This window comes from Taudactylus pleione, unplaced genomic scaffold, assembly GCF_031769625.1.
Source record: "Taudactylus pleione unplaced genomic scaffold, aTauple2 ptg000009l, whole genome shotgun sequence".
NCBI classification, from domain to species: domain Eukaryota; kingdom Metazoa; phylum Chordata; class Amphibia; order Anura; family Myobatrachidae; genus Taudactylus; species Taudactylus pleione.
Window position 1 is genome coordinate 12,905,642 of NW_028284412.1, and position 26,254 is coordinate 12,931,895.

Genomic DNA, 26,254 nt, shown 5'->3' on the forward strand with positions numbered 1-26,254 from the left:
CCCAAGTGCTAAAAAAATAATATATTTTCTGTGTTTGTGAATTGTGTGCGCAGTAGCCGCACGTGCATCAACAAAGTAGTGCCAAGCGTGCGCCTGTGTCATAAGTAAAGGGCCGGCTGGCTTGACCGTTAAGGGTGCTGTAACCCCCGAAAGTACACTCCAGTCCAAACCAAAAAAAAAATTATTTTCTGTGTTTGTGAATTGTGTGCGCAGTAGCCGCACGTGCATCAACAAAGTAGTGCCAAGCGTGCGCCTGTGTCATAAGTAAAGGGCCGGCTGGCTTGACCGTTAAGGGTGCTGTAACCCCCGAAAGTACACTCCAGTCCAAACCTAAAAAAAAATTATTTTCTGTGTTTGTGAATTGTGTGCGCAGTAGCCGCACGTGCATCAACAAAGTAGTGCCAAGCGTGCGCCTGTGTCATAAGTAAAGGGCCGGCTGGCTTGACCGTTAAAGGGTGCTGTAACCCCCGAAAGTACACTCCAGTCCAAACCAAAAAAAAATTATTTTCTGTGTTTGTTAATTGTGTGCGCAGTAGCCGCACGTGCATCAACAAAGTAGTGCCAAGCGTGCGCCTGTGTCATAAGTAAAGGGCCGGCTGGCTTGACCGTTAAGGGTGCTGTAACCCCCGAAAGTACACTCCAGTCCAAACCTAAAAAAAAATTATTTTCTGTGTTTGTGAATTGTGTGCGCAGTAGCCGCACGTGCATCAACAAAGTAGTGCCAAGAGTGCCCCTGTGTCATAAGTAAAGGGCCGGCTGGCTTGACCGTTAAAGGGTGCTGTAACCCCCGAAAGTACACTCCAGTCCAAACCAAAAAAAAATTATTTTCTGTGTTTGTGAATTGTGTGCGCAGTAGCCGCACGTGCATCAACAAAGTAGTGCCAAGCGTGCGCCTGTGTCATAAGTAAAGGGCCGGCTGGCTTGACCGTTAAAGGGTGCTGTAACCCCTGAAAGTACACTCCAGTCCAAACCAAAAAAAAATTATTTTCTGTGTTTGTGAATTGTGTGCGCAGTAGCCGCACGTGCATCAACAAAGTAGTGTCAAGCGTTCGCCTGTGTCATAAGTAAAGGGCCGGCTGGCTTGACCGTTAAGGGTGCTGTAACCCCCGAAAGTACACTCCAGTCCAAACCAAAAAAAAAATTATTTTCTGTGTTTGTGAATTGTGTGCGCAGTAGCCGCACGTGCATCAACAAAGTAGTGCCAAGCGTGCGCCTGTGTCATAAGTAAAGGGCCGGCTGGCTTGACCGTTAAGGGTGCTGTAACCCCCGAAAGTACACTCCAGTCCAAACCTAAAAAAAAATTATTTTCTGTGTTTGTGAATTGTGTGCGCAGTAGCCGCACGTGCATCAACAAAGTAGTGCCAAGCGTGCGCCTGTGTCATAAGTAAAGGGCCGGCTGGCTTGACCGTTAAAGGGTGCTGTAACCCCCGAAAGTACACTCCAGTCCAAACCAAAAAAAAATTATTTTCTGTGGTTGTGAATTGTGTGCGCAGTAGCCGCACGTGCATCAACAAAGTAGTGCCAAACGTGCGCCTGTGTCATAAGTAAAGGGCCGGCTGGCTTGACCGTTAAGGGTGCTGTAACCCCCAAAGGTACACTCCAGTCCAAACCTAAAAAAAAATTATTTTCTGTGTTTGTGAATTGTGTGCGCAGTAGCCGCACGTGCATCAACAAAGTAGTGCCAAGAGTGCGCCTGTGTCATAAGTAAAGGGCCGGCTGGCTTGACCGTTAAAGGGTGCTGTAACCCCCGAAAGTACACTCCAGTCCAAACCAAAAAAAATTTATTTTCTGTGTTTGTGAATTGTGTGCGCAGTAGCCGCACGTGCATCAACAAAGTAGTGCCAAGCGTGCGCCTGTGTCATAAGTAAAGGGCCGGCTGGCTTGACCGTTAAAGGGTGCTGTAACCCCTGAAAGTACACTCCAGTCCAAACCAAAAAAAAATTATTTTCTGTGTTTGTGAATTGTGTGCGCAGTAGCCGCACGTGCATCAACAAAGTAGTGCCAAGCGTGCGCCTGTGTCATAAGTAAAGGGCCGGCTGGCTTGACCGTTAAGGGTGCTGTAACCCCCGAAAGTACACTCCAGTCCAAACCAAAAAAAAAATTATTTTCTGTGTTTGTGAATTGTGTGCGCAGTAGCCGCACGTGCATCAACAAAGTAGTGCCAAGCGTGCGCCTGTGTCATAAGTAAAGGGCCGGCTGGCTTGACCGTTAAGGGTGCTGTAACCCCCGAAAGTACACTCCAGTCCAAACCTAAAAAAAAATTATTTTCTGTGTTTGTGAATTGTGTGCGCAGTAGCCGCACGTGCATCAACAAAGTAGTGCCAAGCGTGCGCCTGTGTCATAAGTAAAGGGCCGGCTGGCTTGACCGTTAAAGGGTGCTGTAACCCCCGAAAGTACACTCCAGTCCAAACCAAAAAAAAATTATTTTCTGTGTTTGTGAATTGTGTGCGCAGTAGCCGCACGTGCATCAACAAAGTAGTGCCAAGCGTGCGCCTGTGTCATAAGTAAAGGGCCGGCTGGCTTGACCGTTAAAGGGTGCTGTAACCCCCAAAGTACACTCCAGTCCAAACCAAAAAAAAATTATTTTCTGTGTTTGTGAATTGTGTGCGCAGTAGCCGCACGTGCATCAACAAAGTAGTGCCAAGAGTGCGCCTGTGTCATAAGTAAAGGGCCGGCTGGCTTGACCGTTAAAGGGTGCTGTAACCCACAAAGTACACTCCAGTCCGAACCAAAAAAAAATGTATTTTCTGTGTTTAGCCGCACGTATATATCAAATCGATATAACATAAATGGAGGACCAAACTTTCTCCGATAAAAATAAAATAGAGAAAGATCAAGAACCACTTCCTCCTAGTGCTGAAGCTGCTGCCACTAGTCATGACATAGACGATAACATGCCATCAACGTCGTCTGCCAAGGCCGATGCCCAATGTCATAGTAGAGGGCACATACAATCCCAAATGGCAAAGTTCAGGAAAATGACCTTGAAAAAGACATTTAAATCAGCTGAAGAGAAACGTAAACTTGCCAATATGCCATTTACGACACGGAGTGGCAAGGAACGGCTAAGGTCGATCCCTAGTATGTTCATGACTAGTGGTTCAGCTTCACATGACGATGGAAGCACTCCTCCCACTAAAAAAATCAAAAGAGTTAAGCTGGCAAAAGCACAGCGAAGAACTGTGCTTTCTAAGAAGATATCACAAATCCCCAAAGAGAGTCCAAGTGTGGTGGTGGTTGCGATGCCTGACCTTCCCAGCACTGGACGGGAAGAGGTGGCTCTTTCCACCATTTGCACGCCCCCTGCAAGTGCTGAAAGGAGCACCCACAGTCCACTTGCTGATATGCAAATTGAAGATGTCACTGTTGAAGTACAACAGGATGAGGATACTGGTGTAGCTGGCGCTGAGGAGGAAGTTGGCGAGGAGGATTCTGATGGTGATGTGGTTTGTTTAAATCAGGCTCCGGGGGAGACAGTTGTTGTCCGTGGGATGAAAAAGCCCATCACGGTCATGCCTGGGCAGAAGACCAAACATTCCACCTCTTTGGTCTGGCAATATTTCTATCCAAATCCGGACAACAACTGTCTTGCCATATGTACCATATGTAAAGGTGAAATAAGTAGGGGTAGGGACGTCAACCACCTAGGAACATCCTCCCTTATACGGCACCTGCAGCGCGTTCATAAAAAGTTACTGTCAAGTTCAGAAACTTTGGCTCAGACCGTAAGCAGTCCAGGGACACCTAAATCCCGTTGTCCTGTTGTATCCAAGCGCCTGCAAACCACACCGTCAACTCCCTCCTCGTCAATTTCCTCCTTAGTCAGGATCGGAAGTAGTCCTGCAGGCCATATCACTGGCATGACTGACTCTCCTATCCGGGATTCCTCCGGAGGATCCTGCATTGCTACGCCTACTGCTGCCGCTGCTGCTGTTGCTGCTGCTGCTGGGAGTCGTTCATCATCCCAGAGAGGAAGTAGGAACACCACTACTTTTACTAAACAATTGACCCTCCAACAGTCCTTAGCGAGGAGGATGAAGTACGACAGCAGTCATCCTGAAGCAAAACGTATAACTGAGGCCTTGACTGCTATGTTGGTGTTAGACGTGCGTCCGGTATCCGCCATTAGTGCAGTGGGATTTAGACAATTGATGGAGGTAGTGTGTCCCCGGTTCCAAATCCCGTCTAGATTCCACTTCACTAGGCAGGCGATACCGAGACTGTACAGAAACGTCAGAAAAAGTGTCCTCAGTGTCCTGAAAAATGCCGTTGTACACAATGTCCACTTAACCACGGACATGTGGACAAGTGGAACAGGGCAGACTAAGGACTATATGACTGTGACAGCCCACTGGGTAGATGTATCACCTTACGCAGCAACAGCAGCAGCGTCACCAGTAGCAGCATCTCAGAAACGCCAGCTCGTTACAAGGCAGGCTACGCTGTGTATCACCGGTTTCAGTAAGAGGCACACCGCCGACAACCTCTTAGAGAAACTGAGGGAAATCATCGCCCAGTGGCTTACCCCACTTAGACTCTCCTGGGGATTTGTGATATCTGACAACGCCACCAATATTGTGCGGGCATTACATCTGGGCAAATTCCAGCACGTCCCATGTTTTGCTCACACAATAAACTTGGTGGTGCAGAATTTTCTGAAAAGCGACAGGGGCGTGCAGGAGACGCTTTGGGTGGCCCGAAAAATTTCTGGCCACTTTCGCCATTCAGCGACTGCGTGCCGAAGACTGGAGCGCCAGCAAACACTCTTGAACCTGCCCCGCCATCACCTGAAGCAAGAGGTTGTGACTTGGTGGAACTCAACCCTCTATATGCTTCAGAGGATGGAGGAGCAGCAAAAGGCCATACAAGCCTATACATCCACCTATGACATAGGCAAAGGAGGGGGTATGCACCTGACTCAAGCGCAGTGGAGAATGATTTCCGTGTTGTGCAAGGTTCTTCAGCCCTTCGAACTTGCCACACGTGAAGTCAGTTCAGACACTGCCAGCTTGAGTCAGGTCATTCCCCTCATCAGGCTTTTGCAGAAGCAGCTGGAGAAAGTGAAGGAGGAGCTAAGACGGAGCGATTCCGCTCGGCATGTGGGACTTGTGGATGAAGCCCTTCATTCGCTTTGCCAGGATTCCAGGGTGGTCAATCTGTTGAAATCAGACCACTACATTTTGGCCACCGTGCTCGATCCTAGGTTTAAAGCCTATGTGGTGTCTCTCTTTCCGGCCGACACAAGCCTGCAGAGGTGCAAAGACCTGCTGGTGAACACACTGTCAGCTGAAGCGGAACGTGACACGTCAACGGCTCCTTCTTCATTTTCTCCCGCAACTGGGGCTGCCAGGAAAAAACTTAGGTATCCTAAGCAACCCGCTGGCGGTGATGCAGGGCAGGCAGGACCAAGTTTGGACATCTGGTCCGGACTGAAGGACCTGGCAACAATTTCTGACATGTCTACTGTCACTGCATATGATACTGTCACCATTGACAGAATGGTGGAGGATTACATCGGTGACAGCATCCAAGTAGGCATGTCAGACAGTCCATACCTGTACTGGCAGGAAAAAGAGGCAATTTGGAGGCCCCTGTACAAACTGGCTCTATTTTACCTGAGTTGCCCCCCCTCCAGTGTGTACTCCGAAAGAGTGTTTAGTGCAGCCGGGAACCTTGTCAGCGAAAGGCGTAGGAGGTTGCTTCCACAGAATGTGGAGAAGATGATGTTCATCAAAATGAATTATCAGCTCTTCCAGGGAGACCAGCCTCCAGAAGGTACAGAGGGACCTGTGGTGGTGGATTCAAGTGGGGACGAGTTAATACTTTGTGAGGATGAGGATGTACACACTGAAGAGGGTGAGGAATCGGTGGATGAGGAGGATGAGGATGACATCTTGCCTCCGTAGAGCCAGTTTGTGCAGGGACACATTAATTGCCAGCTTGTTTTGTGGGGGCCCAAACGAACCAATCATTTCAGCCACAGTTGTGTGGCAGACCCTGGCGCTGAAATGATTGATTTGTTAAAGTGTGCATGTCCTGTTTATACAACATAAGGGTGGGTGGGAGGGCCCAAGGACAATTCCATCTTGCACCTCTTTTTTTCTTTGCATTATGTACAGTTTGGGGCCTAGTTTTTCTAACTGCCATCCTGCCTGCCACTGCAGTGTCACTCCTAGATGGGTCACGTGTTTGTGCCGCCCACTCGTGTCGCTTAGCATAGTCATCCAGCTACCTCGGTGCAACCTTTTGGACATAAAAACACTATTGTGAGGTGTGAGGTGTTCAGAATAGACTGGAAATGAGTGGAAATTAAGGTTATTGAGGTTAATAATAGCATAGGAGCAGAAAAACCTACAAATTCTGTGATTTTAGCTGTTTTTATGCTTTTTTTCAAAAAAATACAGATCCAAAACACAAAACCCAGAACCCAAAACACGGAAGGGTGGTTTTGGCAAAACCAATCCAGATCCAAAACACGAAGAAAGATCCAGATCCAAAACCAAAACACAAAACACGAAAAGTGGCCGGTGCACACCCCTAGTTTATGGGTTTTCGCCTGGACGACGGATATTACATAGACAAATGTTTGCCTAGGGGTGTTCTGTGTCCTGTGCATTTTTCGAGTGATTTAGCACCATCCTACACTGGAGCGTGTAATTTTCTTGTGGTGGTCATGGGATATCAAACTATCTCGATGACCTTCTGTGTGTTGGCCCTTCCAGTTTAAACAGATGCAGTTATCTTTTGTTTCATTGCAAGCGCTGTTTTTTCATTTTGGAGTTCCCATTGCTGTGGACAAAACTGAGGGCCCTTCCTCTTGCTTGTCATTCCTTGGTATCGAGATTGATACCTCTGCAGGTTCTTGTCGCCTTCTTCATGATAAGGTGGACAAGTTGCAGAGTGCCATAGCGGAGTGCACGGTTTCCAGTAAAATTACCCTGTGGCAGGCGCTATCTCTTCTTGGCCTTTTAAACTTTGCCTGTAAGGTTATACCAATGGGCAGAGGGTTTTTTTGTGTAAATTGGAGAGGGCCACGGCTGGAGTCACTAAGCTGAGACATTTGCTTAATTTATCCTCAGAGATTAAGCGGGACCTGTCTGTTTGGGTCTCGTTTCTATAGGATTTTAATGGCGTTTGGTTGTGGATGACTCCAGCCGCTGACAATTTCCAACTGCAGCTGTTTACCGATGCAGCAGGCACCACGGGGTTCTGTTGCTACCTCGATGGCGCATGGTGTGTTGGGCATTGGCTGGAGGACTGTGTGGGGAAGAGTTTGACTAAGGATTTGCTCCTTCTCAAACTCTTTGCCATAATGGTTTCCTTGGAAATCTGGAGGGAATGGTTGCGCAATTGCAGCATTGTGTTCAGGTGTGACAACCTGGGCGTGGTGCATGCGATCAATCGTCAACGTGCTGGTTCACTGCTAGTTTTGCGCTTGCTAGCTCAGCTGGTTTTGACATGTTTGTGCTGTAACATCACGTGCTGGGAGTGGAGAATGAGATAACCAATGCGCTGTCACGTTTCCAGTGGGCTAGATTTCGATCTTTGGCTCCTGGTGACGACGCTGTGCTTTGCCCCTCTTATGTTTGGCGGGTGATCAAGCCGGCAAGGAGGACTTAGCAGAACAGTCTCTAGCCCCCGCCACGCTGCGAGCATATCATCAGGCATGGAATGAATGGGAAGATTATTCCCGTAACAGCAGCCAGGCAGGTAAGAGTTGGCACCGTTCGATGCTTTCTTTTATTTGGAGTCTTCGTTTGGCTGGCAGATCCAAGGCTTCTATTGTGCGATCGTTGGTGGGTATCGCATTTTATTGTAAATTGAAAGGCCTCCCTGACTTTACTAAATGTTTTCTGATTCTCAAGGCTTGAAATGGTTGGGCACGGGTCTCACAGCCAGTAGCTGGCCGCAGGAGACCTGTGGATGCGCATCTGCTTCCATCAGTATTAGGGGCGGTTCAAGGGGTGGCTTTTACTGTGTACAAGTTGGTTCTGATTCAAGTGGCATTTTTCAGTGGCATTTCACGGCGCCTTGTGGGTTTCAGAGCTGATGGCATCTTTCAAATGGGTTGATGCCACCCTGCTCCGCTCGGATGTTCTTGTGGGTGAGAGGTCTGTTCTCTGTAGAATACGATGGTCAAAGACTGACCAAACTGGTAGGGGTGGGTGGATCTCATTGGGTCTGTCTAGAAATGAACGGATCTGCCCTGTGGCTCTAGCTATGCGTTACGCGTTATTGCGACCGGATGTTCCTGGTTCATGGCTCATGCATATGGACAGGACTCCACTTACGAAGTACCACTTTGGTTGGTTTTTGTAGCAATGTGTGTCAAGTATGGGCCTCTCACCTCAGGACTTTGAAATGCATTCTGTCAGGATAGGCGCCGCAACTTTAGCGGCAGCTGCCTGTTTCTCTGCGTCGGAAATTATGGCCCTGGGGCAATGGAAATCCACCAGCTACAAAAGTTACATTAGGCCCGGTCGTTAAATTGGCATGTGTTTAAAGTTATGTAACAGTATGATATTGTTATGTTTATGGGCGTGTTCCTGGTCCACTGTTCTATTTTGTCTAATGTCTTGTCTTGTCTGTTACCCTTGTCCATCCTACTCGGGATTAGCTACTCGCCATTGCTGGCAATGGGAGTCTTGAGGGATTTTGCAATTTTTATCTGAACTGACGGACTAATTTGGCTATTTTCAATTAATTAACTAGGCTCTAGTCTATCCCTCAGCAGGTTTTTATTTTACCTCTTGCCAAGTTCACCTGTTTTTCCCCAATTCCCCCCCACCCATTCTTTCCTTTCATGTCTTTTTTGTTTGTCTTAGCCATTTTAATTAGTAAAGTGAGTAATTAATAGCAAATTTTTCTTTTTGGCAGATCCTCACTAATTTACCATCATTTATCTTAATTGTATTGTTTGTCCACATTTACTAATGTTTTTTATTTATTGCTTTTCTTCCACTTTTGGGGTTGCTCTTTGATGTATGGGACATTTGGGTAATAGGCCACTCGTATATTTTCTGGGCTTCTAGGTTTATGGCTTCAGATTGAGCACCTGTCTTTGCGGTTTCTGCTAGGGTCTGCTGGATAGGCTTCAGCGGTATGAAAAGGTGGCATTCTTTTTGTCCTAGACTGTAGAGTCCACTTTGAAGTTGCGATTCGATATCATCAATGATTTGTCGAGAGTGATGTCGGCCTGGCCCTCGTGTAGACTCATTTGGTCTTTCATTTGTACCTCACAATTCTGCAGTAGTTAAATCTGTGGTGGCAATGATGGCTGTGTGGTTTCTCATGTGGGAATTCAATTTTGTTTCAGTTATCTGTATAGGCCTGACAGGGTCCATTTAACAGAGGAGGGTTTGGTTTGCCTTGTTTGTTGAGGATCTAATTAGGGAATGGGTTTTATTGGGGTATTTTTTGTATGGTGGCAGTGTGGCGGTTCTATGAGCAGAACCTTGCTGTGGCGGGAAAGAACGGCAGGTCACCAGACCGGGTGCAATTATTTAGTTGAGGTGCGCTCCCTTCGTTGACTGGTAGATGGCTGTACCAACCTAACGGGGCAGTATCATCACCCAAATGGGTGGGTAGTCAAGGTAGAAGGTGAGTGATACCTTTTGTTGCTTATAGGGGTTTCTATAGTTATGGTCGTGCACCCTGGGCGATATACACCTGCTATGCCTGTTGTTGTTTGTGTGTGGGCACTGCAGATTTGGCTGATTTCTGGCTGTCCTTTCTTTGCCACCATACATCCTTAACTAAATAAATAATAATAAATAAATAATTATTGCTCCAATAAATTGCCATCAAGGTATCTGCCAAATCTACGTCTCAGTGTCTTTATTTACTTTAGTTTAAGGGTAAGTGGTTTGAACGCATGACACACCTCATCCGATAGAAGGTTTAACTGTGGGTTTCTGTTTCTGTGGGAGTTGCTAAACTGCTATATTTACCAAGCTATTTACCAATATAAATTTACCAACACTATCTTCAGATTCAGTTCCAGACTAGGAACTAATAGAGAAAGACACATTTACTATGCAGATTACATTTCCTATACCTGAAATGGGAAATACGATCTGTTTCAGATTTACTAATGACAAATTGTAAAATAATTCCAGAGGAAGCCTTGCGAAATTAAAGCATCTTAATGTAAGTTTTATTTCAATATTTTTTATAACTATTTTCTCTGTGATCAGCCTTTGGTAGACACACCCGGTGATCACAGAAGCTGGCTCCAGGATGCAGTGGCATTGAGGCAGGAACACAGCGGAGAAGTGGCTGGCACATGCACAGACACATTCCCAGGGTATTTTTTGCAAAAAATCCCAGAGAAGTGCAGGGAGGGGTTTCACAGAGACAGCACTTTCTTGCAAGCTCTGGCCCGGGATGCAAATTATAATACATTCATGCTGTATTTGCATATATCACAATTCGAATGTAGACAAAATTATCGCATCACAACTGCATCTGAGAAGCAGATTGTGCTAAATATGCCCCAAAATCTCTTTAAGATGTATTGCTTCCTTGGCTGATTCTGTTAGTGCCATATATTCCGCTACAGTGGGCTGTTGTCTATTTGACCAGCTTACTGCCGCACCTACCAGTACAAATAGATATCCCATATAAGTATGATAATTATCCTCCTCTGTTCTCCAATGTGCATCATTGAATGATTTCAGTGTATAATTTCCAGACTTGGTAAATTCCAACTTCAAGGAAGATGATCCTTTTAAGTATTCCAGTGCTGTGTCCCAGGATTATTGGCAAATTGGCTTACTCTGATTACTGCATGCGTGATGTCAGGGCCAGTTCCATCACTTGCGTACATGAAATGACCAATAAGAACCCTTTTTCATGCTTTCTGTTTCTTCTTCGCTCATTGGTGACTTTAGTTAGTGTGACGACTTTGTCAATGGGAGTGCTTTTTGGTTTAGCATCTGACATACTATAGTTTCCAAGTATATTTTCAACGTAGATTTGCTGATCAATGGATATGATTCCTTTCTCTAAATCTTGGTTGATTCTTAGGCCTAACAAGTAGTGTGCAGGACTAGATTCTTCATCTTGAACTTTTGCCTTAACAGCTGCTTGACATCTGCGATGTGCTATTCATGGCCTGCTAGAAACAAATCATCCACATACACAACCATAACATAACAAAGCGTTTCCCTTCTATGTATTTATGGTAGAGACAGTGATCAGTCTTTAAATGCACAAAGTCAATTTATTGTATTACAGCATCTAATTTGATGTACCAACAGCGACCGCTCTGTTTTAGACCATATTAAGGGGCCCATTTATCAACAAAATTTATCATACGCAAGGAGTTTTAAAACTCATTGCATATGATAAATGATGCTAAAGCCAATCAGCTCCCAACTGTCATTTTTCAAACAGATGACAGTTGGGTGCTGATTGGCTGGAGCAGCGTTATCATACGCAACGAGTTTTAAAACCCGTTGCATATGATAAAACTCAGTGATAAATGAACCCCAAAGCTTTCTTTAGGAGACAGATTTATCCCTCTTGGAACATGTTCTCGCGATAATGCTCTGAAGATTCCATGTATATCTCTTCTGCTAATTCTCCATTCAAGAAAGTTGAATCAAAGTGTAATTGTTATAACAGCATATTGTACAGGCAATTATAGCAATGACCAAAGTGTACTGTGCTTTGCTACAGGAGTGTAAGTTTCATCGTAGTCAACTTCAGAGTTTTGCATATAGCCCTTTGCAACAAGGCGAGCAGTCCCATCCTCATATATATCTGTAATGTAAGTTTTAATAAGGGTTTTGTTGTACAGGTGTTCTCAAACTGGGCATTTGAAATATAATTACAGTTATTCCTCTGCAGTAAGCACACAGTAATGGCACACAATTATTATTCATGAAGATCATGCGCAGAGTCACTAAGCTTCCATCTATTCTGTAAGGCATCTCTGAAGTGGTATATAAGTCAGTCAGACTGGAAGTCACCCACGGATGGAGGGTTGTTATTGCTGAGTGTTTTTTAATGTAGATACAGCTAAGAGTGAGTAATTGAATTGGATTCTGGCAGACACTGGAAGCCAGTATACAGCTTTACAAATAGGTGCAGCAGATGTGAATTGCTGTGAGAGGAAGATTAGTCAAATACCCTAATATGAACTCTACCAATCACAACAAATTAGTTCAAAGTGTTTGTGAATTCAAAAATTATCTTGATTTTCAATCTGTTGTTTCGGGTTCTGTTTTTGTGCTCTTCTCATGTGCACAAGGATTTATTACTCAAAAGAAAACTCTGTTTTTTTTAAATATAATAAATTGGCAGACCCATATCTTATAACATTCATGATGTCAATAAATATAAGACTACTCTAAGAGGGAATGTAATAAAATAGCCACTGATTTTGAAAACTGGCATGATTCAGACAAATTCCCATTGCGTTTCAAGTCACAGTATGCATTAGAATGAGAATATATGCAAAGGCTGTCCTCGTGATAACTCAAACTCAAGTGGTAGCTTACTGCTCACAGCGGTGAAACCATTTGCATCTGGGTACTTTCCTGGACTGAGCTTTCATACACCAGTGCAAGCCTAGGAGAAGAGCATGACATGAGCAATCTGAAAAGATCCCACTACGTATATTCTCTCCTTTCCAGTAGGGCTTTTAATACAGGTGACCTGAGATGAAGTTACCTATAGAGGCCAAGCAACGAAAAGCTAAGTTTGCTGGAGAAGATATGCTTTTGGAGCTTATAAATAAGGCTGTGTTGCAGTCCCCATAGACAGCCTTGAGGATGGCTGCTGCAAACGGTAATTAATGGTAGGGATGGGAATCAAAGGATGTTTCATGAGAAACATCAGTGGATTGGTTCAGATGTCCAATGGTGAGGATCCAATGTTCTCTCACCATTGATAGTTTTCTTGTGATGTAGTGCTGCGGCAGGTTTTTGTTTTGATTGGTCCCAGTGGCCCGCCTACAGCGAATAAGAAAGTGACTTGTGCGGTGCTGGCAGGTGGGCAGACCTGCCAGAGTTCAGCCAGCTCCTGCTTTCAGTCACAGCAGAACGACTCTGGGTGGCTTGTTGTGATGATGACGGACTCTGATAGCACTAGTTGGCTAAGCTCAGAGTCTGTCAGGGAGGGAAGTGATAAAGATAAGGCACATTGATGTTTTGTGACCAAACTTCTAGAGCATGGGTCTTCAACCTTTGGCCCTCCAGCTGCTGTGGAACTACAGATCCCAGGATGCCCTGCCACAGTTTTAGCATCAAAACGGTGGCATGGCATGCTGGGATGTGTAGTTCCATAGCAGCTGGAGGGCCAAAGGTTGAAGACCCCTGTTCTAGAGCTATCAATGTTTTGTTACTGATGGTAAGAACATTGTTAACATCGATATTGCCTTGCGATATACCATCCATAATTAAAGGAACGCCAAAGTCTGGCCATCAGACCAGTATAATAAATACCTGTGAAACCTAAAAATTCTATAATCCTGCAAAAATGATGATGTTCACAGGATTTATAGACAGCGTGGGTCTGATATGTAGGCTCCATTCTTACATATCAAATTCTAATATACTCCTAAACCTTTCCAAATGTATTTTGAATCTTATTAGTGGATCTTTTACATAACAGAACTTGTATTTATATGCTAAATCTCTAGTTTTTAAACCTTTCTCATTTCTTATCATGTAAATGTGAAACAAGTAGGGTGACTTTGGACTGTGCAAGGCAGGGCGGGTTAAGCTACTTCTTTTAATATCTCTGTCCAGGAAAAAGAGAGAAAATAAATCTAGTCCCTCCCAGAACCAGTTATTTCTCTTTCGGAATTTGTTGTTTATATTCAGAGTGGTTACGAGAGGTGGAAGGAAGGGTGGTAAGTGGGAGGTGGAAAGGGTTAAGGAAAGGAGCTTTAGGAGAGTAAAACAGTAATGTAAACATTAGGAAGGGGAACATGGTAGTGGTAGTGATTTTCAGGGAACAAAATAAGTCACAAAGGAAGGCAGAAATAAGATATTAAATAGAAGCAATAGAGTGCTCAGTTATAGGGAGAACCTGGAACAAAAGCAGAATCAGTAACTGTAACAATATGACAAATGAAGGCACACAGCAATGACTCTGCTGCCAGCATGCTCCGAGCTGGGGACGGGGAAGAATGCTGTAAAGAGCCTGGAGAGAAGGTGCCGTTGAGGAGGGAGTTTAGCCCCCTTTGGGTGATAGTTGCCTTCGCCTTCATTTTGGTATTGCAAGTCGCCTGCTGTACTGGTCTTTATGTCTACTTCAGCATGTCCATTTCCAAGGTATGATTAATTCATATGATGTTATCATAAATACCTGCATGCAAGTTGTACAAAGTGCTTTGTGTATGAGTTGCTATGTTGTGCTCTAGTGATCTGTCACAGTATGTGGACTATGAACTACTGAAGTGTTCCTTGTACATTGTACAATCGTTAGAAGAAAAGGGTTAGCCGGTGTGACACAGAAAACACACATTCTGGGGTCTGTTCAATTCCCTTAATTTTTACAAAAGAGTGTGAACATTTACATTTTCCCTACTTTTGTAAAAAGTAAAAATGTACTTTTGTAAAAATTAAGGGTCAGGGCTATTCATTAAGCATGTAACAGAGGAGATATCACTGGAGGGGGGGGGCAGCCAGATCGGACAGTGGCGCGCAGGGCGGAGTCAGATCAGACACCGGCGAAAGGAGTGTGCTGGACCACAGTCTCATGTTCCCCAGTCCTGGCTGCTGATAGCGGCGGGTTTGGGAAGGGGGTGTCTCAGGTGAAAGAGAGGGGGGAATAGAGAGAGGGGTCCGGCGCAGTGTGAGGAAATCCTTATTGATACCTCAGCTGCGGGTGGAAATTATCACTTTTTCGAAAAGCTGACTCCGCAAAAAGCAGTTTTTGGAAGTGATAATTTTGTATGTGAGGCATGATGAATGCCTACAAAAGATTTTTTAAACTTGCAGCAAGTTTAAAACATAATCATCACTAGTAATAATTATGTAATGATGAATAAGCCTTGTGTTGACCTATATTTTATTTAGTGATCTGCGAGAGTCAAATGCCCTTTTTATATTTTCCCGTATTTTACACTTTGTCATGGCCTATCCTTAATATGTGTCAGTAAGTCCATCTTTCTGACTATACACTACCTTTTTACACTTAGTCATGGTTTGTCCCTAATAGGTGTCAGTAAGTCCATCTTTCTGATTATACACTACCTTTTTACACTTTGGGGTCTATTTACTACAATCCGCATTTGTAATGCAGATTGTAGTGTGATATTACCGACTGAATTCGCATAGCGAGTTCAGGCAATATCACAGGGATTTACTACAAATCCCTTGCAGGGACAGAGCTTGCGATAAAGCTCTGTCCCTGCGAATCCCCTCCGCAGCCTTATCACGGTATTTTCGCAATAAATACCGTGACAAGTGCCCCGCACATGCACCAGCCGGCCACCGCTGCTGCCCACCCTGTCGCCAAGCCCCGCCCTCATCGCTAAGCCCCGCCCCCGCGATCGCGGACCCCCCCTCCCTTAATTACACTTACCTGCAGTTATCGGGCCTCCGGTGATGTCCTCTGTTGCTCCAGTCAGCTGACATCCCATACTGCACTGGGACCCTGTCATGTGATGACCGGGCCCCAGTGCAGCATGGGAGACCAGCTGACCGGAGGAAGGACATCACCTCCAGGTGGCGTTATTATCACAAGGCCTCCCCAGATATTTTTTCTCATTTTATTTTTAGCAACTTTGGTCAGATCACATTTCCCATTACAATTATGGGAAATGCAATCTGCTTACTAAAAATAAGTGATAATTAGGGCTTGGAGTAGAATTTTACGAATTCTACTACAATTGCCCTGTAGTAACTTTAGGTGAAACTAAAATAATGTGAAAAGGGTCTCTGAAGGGTTACAGAGACTTTGCTCAGGCCTACTTGGATGACATCGCCATCTTCAGCCGAACTTGGGAAGCTCACCTGATGCAGGTGGGGCTGGTGTTAGGAAGGATACGTTGGGCAGGTCTGACCATCAGGGCAGACAAGTGCCAAATGGGGATGACAGAGGTACAGTATCTGGGCCACCGTGTGGGAGGTAAAGCCCGAACCCGCAAAGGTAGAGGCAATCCGAGACTGGCCCCGGCCCACAACACAGAGACAGGTTCTGGCCTTCTTAGGAATCGCAGGGTACTATAGACGCTTTGTCCCTGATTTCAGTTCTGTGGCCAAACCCCTGACGGATTTGACTAAGAAGAAACTACCCAAGTTAGTTGACTTGACACCCGCTTGTGAGTTGGCATTCCAGACATTGAAAGCGGCTCTGGTACAAGCTCCAGTACTGCTGGCACCGGACTACAGTAAATATTTTGTTGTACAGACTGATGCGTCACAGTACGGACTGGGAGCAGTACTGAGCCAGGAGGGGCCAGATGGGCAGGAGCACCCTGTGGCCTATTTGAGCAGAAAACTGCTACAGCGGGAGGTGGGGTATGCCACGATTGAGAAGGAGTGTTTGGCCATTGTTTGGGCTGTGAAGAAGCTCCAGCCCTATTTGTATGGCCGACATTTCACTGTGGTGACTGATCGCAATCCTTTAAAGTGGCTGCAACATACAACGGGGGAAAATGGCAGACTGTTGCGGTGGAGCCTTGCACTTCAGATTTATGACTTTCATATTATCCACAAGCAAGGCAAGGCTCACAGCAATGCGGATGGACTGTCTCGGCAGGAGGAGCCTGCCCCCTGGAAACTCCCGATAAACTCCAAAGGACAGCGGGACCAGGAGCCAAATCGTTGGGACATGGCCCCTGGTGGCCCGCATGAATAGGGGGGGGAGGAATGTGGCCGGGTCCCAGTCCCGTCGCCAGCACCCCCGCCCTCCCCTCGTGGTAATGGCCGCTGTGGCACTGAAGGGTTTAACCCCCGTGACCGGCGCCATCTTGATTTGTTGTAGGCGCTAGGCGCCATGTGTTTAATGTTGCCGGCGCTACCGCCGGATAGGTCTATGTAGCTGCCGCGGTCCAGGTCCAGGGACCACGGCAGCATAGTATGTGCCCTCTGCCCACTGGGGGCCAGCTCTTAGTGCCGCTGCTGCCGGAAACTGACTCCGGCAGCCGTGGCGCTTATCGTTAACCCCTGGTGTGCCACACCAGCGGGGGAACAAGGGAGCCGCTCCGTGCTCCCAGCCGGAGGCAGGGAGCTCCGCTCCCGGCGCTCCATCTATACACTGGCTGCTGACTGCTGGGGATGGGAGCAGGTCTCCCAGCCCGTCAGCACTCCAGAGCGGCAGGACACCTCGGCAGCCGGGACAAGCTTGTCCCGGATTGCAAAGGTACCAGCCGCTGTGGCGGCACAGGGACTTAACCCCTGGTATGCCACACCAGGGAAGGGCAGGGGCAAGGGAGACGTTCTGCGGCTCCAAGCTGGAGACCAGGAGCGGAGGCTCCTGGTGTTCCAGCAACCAAGCCTCCCGGACAGATGCGGCGCGCTGACCACTGGATGCAGGGAACCTAGCTTCCGGCTCTCCAGCAACATCAGGCAGCGTGGCCAGCAGTTTAACCCTCGGTGTGCTGCACCGAGGGGAAGACTGAGCCAGTGCTCCTGACCCCCAGAGCCATGCACTGGGGGTCAGGAGCACTGGCTCCTGGTGCCCCAGGGCTGCAAGAAGAGAGCAGCAGCTGAGCGCTGCTGAATAAAGGTACAGCTTTTGCAGCCAGGGCATGGTCCCAGGCTGCAGAGCTAAGGGCCCGGTACTGGGGACTGAGTGCTCAGCTCACAGTATCCCAGCACTGCAGGGCTGGTTTAGTAAAGCCCAGTGCTGGGCACAGTGTATATAATCACAGTTAAAAGCACACACTACACATAATTAAATAAAAGTGTTTCAGTGTACATATATGTATTATAACATGCAATGTATTGTAAAATGTAAAAATGCACATACCTGTGGTTTCCCTGGACGGCCAACGGGATCCAGAGTCCTCAGTTGGCTGCTGGATCTTCCAGCCCCGTCCAGGAAAATAAAGTATCCTCCTATGCGGCCTCATGCCTGGAAGTGGGATGAGGAGGTGCATAGGAAGCTGGCTAATGCAGCCAGCTAAGAATTTCCAGCGAGCTCCAAACGGACTTTCCTCTGTGGCCAGGAGTCTCTGCCAGGGACCCTGCTTGCCCACCTCTGGAGCTCAGATTCGGGCAAGAGTAGCAAGCTTGGTCCCTTAGCAGATTCCTGGAAGTCCGTTTTCGGAGGGAGATTCTTATCTTCCCAGGCTGTATCCAGACGGAGCGGAGCCGTGGGTGTTGCCCAGCTCCAAGGTTAAGCCCAGGCACAGGGGAGTCACCACTCCCCCTTGCCATAAGGGACAATGTTAAAGGTGCATGTGGCTAGCACATGCACAGGTCATGCACTTATGATGATTGGTTGGAAACCACAGGGCGGGCTTACCCCCTGCGGAAATGTATATTAGAGTGGCATAAAAGAAGGGCTTGTGGGCTCTGAAATGTATATATTCCTTGTGGATCCTTTGTGGGTGTCTGCTGTTTGTACCAACTGTATGCTGTAAATCCCTTCACCCAGAAGGTGGAGTCTTTTTTAAGACTATTGAGCAATAAACACCTTTTGCCTCTACGCATCTGCATTCTATGCCTAACAGAATTGCGCCAAACGCTATTCCGTTCTCCGGCTGTTCTGGAGTGAGCCCAAGTGTCTCCAAAGCTCAAGCCCTCGGGCAGCTACTGTGCAGAGCTTGGTCCATTGCGAGGGGCCAGGGAGATACCAGCCGACACCAACCAGGAGGTGTGGCCGCAGTGCGTCAAGCATACGCAGCAAAAGCGGTTCCAAGCGCCGCTAAAAGGAGCTTCCGTAAATGCCCACAGCGCAGTTGGTGGAGTCGGTGACAGGCGGTCACTGACGGTGAGTGGTAGTCCAAAAGCGCTAAGCCGTGACCAGGGACGGCCTAGGCAAAAGGCGTCCGGTCACAGTCCATCTTTCTGATTTTACACTAAATAAAGAAAATGGAGATAAATACCAACCTATCAGCTCCTAACTGCCGCTTTTCAAGCCAGCCTGTAAAGTGGTAGTTAGCAGCCGATTGGTTGGTACTTCCATCCACTTTATCTCTCTCCAAGGGTGTTCACGGATGGTTACTGGGAGGTAACGGGGTTGGCTAAAAAGACGCTTGGAGATGTTGTGTCTTATGGGAGTGTTGCGGGCATGTCACTGTAAGCGGCTGCATACAAAGACTGCTCACATAGGAGGCCATACTCTGATGAAGAAAGTGCACCTGCCGTAGGGCTGGTGCAGGCCTTAATGTGTGACCGATGATGCATCTAAAGACAAAACACTTTTGAACGCATGTGCGAGGTGGTAAGGCTTATAATGCGCTCTAAATAATATGGGATAATAGGTCTGCGCAGGCATGAGCACAAATACTGCACATGAACAGTAAACACTTTGAAGAATGCGAAGACTGGATGAGACGTCACAGGACTTCGGGTAAGCATAATGCCATCCTGAGATGATGTTACGAATTTAACAAAATATGGAATAAAACTCAGCTTTTTGCATCTTTATAAATTGCCAAAGTGCAGAGCCCTGATTGTGCCCTACAGTGGGGAAATCAAAGACTCTTCATTTGGTTACTATAGAGAAACTAGAAGTCTTGATTTATCCAGCTAAACAGCTGGAGAAAAGGATTTTGTTGGTTTTATAAACAGACACCTTAGTGATGCAAAAGGTCTAAGGGTCTATTAGTACAGTGAACCACGAACTGAAAAGTTTAATTTCTTGTTGCCGTTTATAACAGAGATATGAAATAAACTATCAATGCTGTTTACCAAATAGTAATTTCGTGACAATGCTATTGATATCTGGATGTATCAGCGAAGACATTACCAACATGTGATGTCTTTTGCTGCTTGTTTAACATTCCAGCGAAGGATATATCTTCCTGGTACAACCCACAGTTGCTGACTTTCTGTCTGCCCCGTCATGGCACAGCAGGGGGTATGGCACGGCAAAGCGAGCAATGAGGGGTGCGTGATGGCGCAATGAGTCATTGTGGCCCCACCCCCTACTTAACAATGCAGAGAGTACTGGCATTGTAAAACGGTGTTGTGGCTACGACCAGACCATACACTTTATTCGGAAAGTGGGCGGCACTGGCCGGATGCGGCAGTGCACATTGCAGCCTCCGGGAGACTTGAATGCTCTTACAGGTGGCCGGGAGCAGCACCTGAGTTACGGGAGCCTCCTGGCTGTTCCAGGAGAGTAGGCAAGTATGGTGCAGCCCTATTCACTATACTGTACATGTGTGGCTCAAGTTCCATAGTAAGCGAAACAATCTTTGATTGGCTGGCAATCACCATGCAGCATTTCTCCTCTCCAGCGAAGCTGCTGCTTATGGTGAGTATCTGCATAACACCGTCTGAAGATGACGTTAAGTTTACTGATTTTTGCTGCTTGTTAAAGTGACAATTTGCGCTGCCCTCATAGAGCTCTATAGGTACAGCAGTTTAGGCTTTTCACTGATAGTTAAATCTACCCTAACATACATGATGGAATAGGTTTTTCTCAGTTTATGAAATGTTGAATGTAAAACATTTTGCATTAGTGTAGAGATGAGTATTTTTTCATTGAACATCCATCTAGACATTTTATGTGTTGTAATAACTGTCTTAATCTTAACATAATAAATCTCTGTGGTTAATTGCTAATTGCCTTGTGTTTTTTTTACATATTTAATTTGAGGATTGTAGTGTTTTCACAGTTTTTTTACTTTATAGCAATTTTTACTGTTTATTTAGAAAAAGCTTTTGTTCATTTTAATATCAACGGTTCTGAAATGTATGTGATATGTATTACTGGTTAAAAAAATTACAAATAAATAAGCATAAAAGAGTTCATATTAACTCTTTTAATCAGAAGTTTTGCTTATCCAATCAAACAGATTAAAATTAAAAACCTGGTAGATGCTGAGGGTCTTAATCTAAATTAGAGGAATATAAATCAAAAATTACCTGCAAAGAAGTCGCATGCATCTGAAGCAGTAGCAACCAACACAACTTAGGACCTATGGATGCATCTAGCCCATTTGAGAATCTAGAGTAAATCTGTAGTTTTTTTTTAAAACAATAATCCAGCTTTATTTTTTAGAAACCAACCTTACTGTATATATTTTTTTAAACTGCATAAAATTTAGTTTTTATGCCATTATAAGTAAATGAAAAATAAAAAAATGATTGCAATAAATATATAAGTTTTCCATTGTTTTCCATTGCTTGGCCTATGGTCAAACCCATCTGGCGATGACTGCCATCCGGGCATGTCTGGGCCAGATCAGTCTCTTTTCTAATCTTCTTTCCTCGTGTGCAGTATCTCTGGGTGAGAACAATCTAAGGGCCTCAGTAACCAATGAGTGATATTCTTGTTATCACTCTTTACTAATCTTAAATGGTGCTCCAATTTTTCAAACACATGACAGTTAGGAGCTGATTGGTTGGAGCACCATTTAAGATTAGTGATGAATGATAACAAGAATATCACTCATTGACAAATGAGGCCATAAGTGTGGTAATAATAAATATTTCAACTAATTAAACATACCCTAACGACAGAACTGTTATCATTATCTTTGTATTTATAAAGGACTGGCACATTACCCAGCATTGCACAATAAGGAAACCATGATGTGAAACAAACAAATTACAATGAAATGAAACAGAAAGTAAAGAGATAACCCTGCTCAAATGAGTGTATAATCATAACGGTGCGATTTTCTGTTTATTAAGATGTGTTGTATGATTGCCCTTGAAATTCTTCTCTTGAAATTCTACATACGATGTGGTCAAAATGGTGTTTGATCGTTGCGATCATACGATCCCCATATGCATATGTATCACATTGTACAAGACAGATCGCAATCTTACGGTTTTGCCGTAAGATCTACGATCCAGTTCTACTATGGCGGGGATGCGCATCGCCATCATAAATGGACATAAACAACACATTATGTGCACGATTGATCATTACAATCGATCACAATCGTACACATCATGCAAAAAAATCGCATTATGTATGGGCTGCATAAGAGGCAGGAGCAAATTTACGGGTTGAGTCACCCCTAGGTACAACATTACTGGCCGCCCAAATCCCCAATTTTAATATTTTTATTATTAGTTTATAAGATCTAAATTGGATAATTGCCAGTATAATCTAATAAAACAAGCTATGAACTATGACACTTCATTTTATGCTTCATTATATACATGTAATTACTATTACTAGATTACGAGACATCTCACAGGGGCTTCCTTCCTGCTTTCAAAATTGCTTTGAAAACTTTTCAGACTGACAGCATTAAAACAAAAGTCCAAGTGCTGCTAAGAGGTGTAGGGAACACATGATACAGAAGGCAGTAGCATTGTCAGACTCCAATAATAAAGCATTTCTACGCATTTGCTGGTGGTGTAGAACAGTTGGCACAAGGACAGACAGCCAGGGCTGTAGAGAGCCGGCCCGGGGGGAAGGGGGCATAGGCAAACGCAGGGGGGGTTTCCGTCTGCGTGGAAACCCCCCTCCTCAGCCCACACCATGACCAAAATAGAAATAGTAATATAATGGAATTCTACTAGCGCTGAATGTTCTTCTCAGTATCATAAATTAAATAAATAGCACCACCTGTGGATCTTTTAACATGTATCAGCCAGTAATAAATAACCTGTGCACCAATTAGGGGATTTGGAAAACATGCACTGTTAGGGATGCACTGCTATAGAGCCCAATATTTACATATATGTCCAGGGCAGTGCTAGGTTCTTCTGCTGCTCCCCCAGACTCCCGGACTTGCTCCCATGCTCAGGAATGGTGCCCACATCTAAATTAAAAACATTTAGCTCAGGCAGGATGGCCCTACTGCCGCATTTAATGGCTTACTGTGATCTCTGGTCCTGTATATGCTGGAATTATGACACACAATATACTTTGTATGACGCATATTAAAGCTGGATAAGTAATAATTATGCCCTCTTCATGGACTGGCCACACTCACTTTTATTCAAGCATTTGGAAACCCTCCTCTAGAAATCCTGCATTCGCCACGGGGGGGCATTACTTAATAGCGGGAGGCGTGGTCAAGCTTCTGGGGAGTGGGGCGCTGTGAGCCCCTCAGCACAGCGCAAATCCAGGGGAGGGCGCGATCAGTGTGATCGATTCCTCCCACAGGCAGAGGAGTGGAGACAGTTTCCCACTGCAGCCCAGCACACAGCAGCGTATGCTGGGCTGCTGACAGGTAAGAGGGAGGGGAGGGGGGCGGCGACGGCGGACCCGGGCCCCTCCAACAAGTGCAGGTAATTAGTATTACGGGAGTTGCGGTGTTGGAGATGTTCTGGTGGGAAGGTCGGGGGCATAGCATCATGAATTGCGCCATCTTGGTCCCGCAACAAAATGCAGCAATTTTGGGAGATTAGGCGAGTACTGTATACGTAACTGTCCTTCACCATTTATCTTATCAGTCACCTGCTGGCAAATATGTTCTTCATCATATATTTTGTCTGAGCCGCCTTTCTCTGCTGGTTCTATAGTGGGCTTTTCCTTTCATACTGTACGGGCACTCTTGTGGTCATGTCAGTTTGGAGTCGTCGTGTGTAACTTGGTGTTTCTCTTTAGTGTCATTCTGTCCATCTTTGTTAGTAATTCTAGTTTGGATTTAAGTTTACAATTTATCCATAAATGCTGATAGGTCTGGACATAGGTTTACTGTTTCAATTTATTATGACATTTTGTTTCCATTTTACGGAATATAGGCTTTTGGATTATTTATACCTAATACATATGACCAAATGCAACAATTATACATTGCTCTATATTATAGAGCAGAATTCATAGTCTGTCCTTGCATCCAGAATATGCTGAAACCTTTATGGATTACAATTCTATGACAAATATGATCTATAAGTATACTAGCATAATATCATTATTATAGTATATGCCTATTAAAAATATATATATTTATATATATTATTATTGTTCCTTTTATAAAATTCCGCAAAGAGCAGCAGCACTATACTTTGGGGGAGTAGAGCATATTATATAGGTGTAGAGGACCAACATGTAAAATAGAGGTAATTTTACAGGCCTATACGTCATACTGTGCATAAAACATAATGACAGGTGTCTTAAGGAGCCTACAAAAGATTTGATACAACCGCTCATAGGCCACTGTAAAGCGTAAACCACTGTATATTCATACTTTAGAGACATACTTTAGATGATTGTAAATATCATAAACGAATGACTTGCAGGGCATAGCTACACAATCAGCAAAAACAAACCTTTTCCATAGGAAATCACATAGCACTACCAAATAAATCTTTTATTTACATATTTTTATAAGCAGTGTAGAAGCAATGCAAGATGAAAACAGAAGATTTCTTAATCCTGGCAAAGAAATTTTTTTTCTCAATGTCAAAAGATCTGAGATGATAAAAAAAAAAAACACAGGGGCCTATTCATTATCAAAGGCTGTATGGCCTCCGATGATGAAGTATTGAACTCACTGCGAGGGATACTTAAGTATCCAACTCGCTAATGGGGAAACGTGACACTGGAGCATCATTGCTCTGGTGAGTAGACAGCTGCTCCGAAAAGCAATTGTCCCCGTGGTTAGTATCGCAGCTACATCTGTAGCTGCATTACTTACCTGCTCCCCGTCATCCCGGCTACCTCGGGTCATGCATGCGCAAAGCTGCTGAGGAGGTAGTGAGGAGGCGGAGGAAGGATCACTCGGATCCCTCTTCACATCCCCGGAACTCCTTCCCATAGGAAGGAGTGGAGCTACGAGAGCAAGCGCCGTCTGAAGATGGAGCTTGTTCTTGGCAGCAAACTCCAAAAACTTTCAGTTTTTGGAGTTTGCTGAATACCAAGGGGCTCCTATTGGACCCCTGATGGTGAATGGTCCGGCAACTTAAATATCCGGAAACTAGCGTTTCCGCTGCCTGCAACAGGTCATGCGCATTCTTAACAGCCAGTCTTCACATGCGCATGGCACTTTTACCGGGCAGGGACTCGGCAAAGCTGTTCCTGGGTCATAGCACTTTCGCCATCTATACAAGCGTAAGCAATACAGTGATAAACAGCTCCTCTCCTCCAAACTGATTACTTCTTCCCTCTCCCACCTACAAGATATTTCCCTGCTGCTCCTACCTTTGGAATTATCTTCCTCTCCCAATCAGACTCTTCACCTTTCTCCAAAACTTCAAATGAACTCTGAAAACCCACATCTTTCTGAAAGCCTTCCAAGTCTCATACTAACTCATCGCTCCAGGCATCTTAGTCACTGTTGCTTCCCTCTGTGTTACCTCTGTCTGTCTGCCGCTACCCTCTAGACTGGACGCTCTTCCCTTATGTTCTTTGCCTTTGCTCAATTTTATACCATCATCTCCTCCCCATTGCCAGCAATGGCACCAAAACTTGTGGGTATTGTGACTGCATGTGCAGCAATGGTTATATAGTTTGTATCCCATGCAGGGCCGGATTAAGGTCTGTGGGGGCCCCTGGGCAACAAACATGTGGGGGCCCCTATTAAATGTGACAAACTGGGGGTATGCGCAATGGGGACCTTATGCAGAGCCCCCAGTAGTGTCAGTGCCCACAGGGGTAGTTCCCCGTATGCAGTGCACCCAGTAGTAGTGCCCCTTATGCAGTGCCCCCTATGCAATACTCCCATTAGTAGTGCCCCCTGTAGTAATGCCCTCTGTATAAATGCCCCCAGTAGTAATACCCCTGTAGTTGTGCCCCAAATAGTAATGCCCCCCAGTAGTAATTGGGCGTGTGCCCAATAGTAATGCCCTAGTAGTAATGCCCCCTGTATAAATCCCCCAGTAGAAATACCCATGTAGTTGTGCCCCAATAGTAATGCCCCCAGTAGTCATTCCCCCTTTAGTAGAGCCCTCTGTAGAAATACCCCCAGTAGTAATGCCCCTCCATTAGTGCCCCAATACTAATGCTCCCTCTCTAGTAGAGCCCCCAATAGAGATGCCCCCTGATTAATGCCCCCAGCAGTAATGCTTCCCCCGAGTAATGTTCCCAGTAGTAATTCCCCCCCAGTAATGCCCCCAGTAGTAATGCCCCCAGTAGTAATGCCTCCCCCCTCCCCGAGTAATGCCCCAGTAGTAATGCTCCCCCCTGAATAATGCCCCCAGTAGTAATGCCTCCCCCCTCCCCGAGTAATGCCCCAGTAGTAATGTTCCCCCCTGAATAATGCCCCCAGTAG

The 26,254-nt window shown here is 45.6% G+C and overlaps 1 pseudogene across 1 annotated transcript in view; it reads left to right on the forward strand.

Annotated features, from left to right (window-relative positions):
* The first annotated feature begins 13,847 nt into the window (after nt 1-13,847).
* The window catches only part of LOC148542777 (tumor necrosis factor ligand superfamily member 10-like), an 87,487-nt pseudogene continuing 75,080 nt past the window's right edge, over nt 13,848-26,254 (forward strand). The window contains exon 1 of the transcript XR_015877686.1: nt 13,848-14,285. The product of XR_015877686.1 is annotated as a tumor necrosis factor ligand superfamily member 10-like (transcript). The remainder of the gene's footprint in view (nt 14,286-26,254) is intronic.